Genomic DNA, 551 nt, shown 5'->3' on the forward strand with positions numbered 1-551 from the left:
ATTTCACGGTGTCACTGGACTCGTTCTCCTCCCCCTCCACTTCTTTTTTTCTCCAACTCTGTTCTGAAAGAGTTGCCGCTTCTTACTATTTATACAATGTGGTACGCTTCAAATGACAAGTAGGCTAGGGGTTGGGCGCGCACCTCCACTGGAGATGTGGGATGCACTCTCGCGCAACAGACACTGTGTACTTGATATTTACGCTGGTATTTAAATATCTATCTATCTATCTTAAAGGAGGTCAAACACGTTTAGCCTACACATGTAGCCTACATGACTTTGCAATTATTTAGTCTCTTAACGTTGGTCTTTGGCAATGTATGAGGTGGACTGATATATGTCTACCAGATATTTTACGGCAGCAACCCAGCATGATAATCTGGTTTGGTTTATGTCTGAACCTCACGTCCAGCTACATTTGGTGATTTATTTCAATCAAACTTGTTATGTGCTCGATGATGTAACTGGAATGGTTCATCCCGATAACAAAAAGTGTATTGTTCTTCGATGTCAGGTCCTTGAACAGAGAATCAGCGGGTAAATAAGTCATT

At 41.7% G+C, this 551-nt stretch overlaps 1 protein-coding gene across 2 annotated transcripts in view; it reads right to left on the bottom strand.

Annotated features, from left to right (window-relative positions):
- vegfc (vascular endothelial growth factor c) overlaps positions 1 to 279 on the bottom strand; it is a 34,570-nt gene extending 34,291 nt beyond the window's left edge. Inside the window, exon 1 of one of the 2 annotated variants that reach the window (XM_012836962.3) lies at positions 1 to 279. This exon is cut by the window's left edge and continues 453 nt beyond it. The gene's annotated coding sequence lies outside the window, so the exon portion shown is untranslated. The other variant, XM_031560152.2, reaches the window with a different exon arrangement.
- Between the last annotated feature and the right edge of the window lie 272 nt (positions 280 to 551).

This window comes from Clupea harengus, chromosome 22 (assembly GCF_900700415.2).
Source record: "Clupea harengus chromosome 22, Ch_v2.0.2, whole genome shotgun sequence".
NCBI classification, from domain to species: Eukaryota; Metazoa; Chordata; class Actinopteri; order Clupeiformes; family Clupeidae; genus Clupea; species Clupea harengus.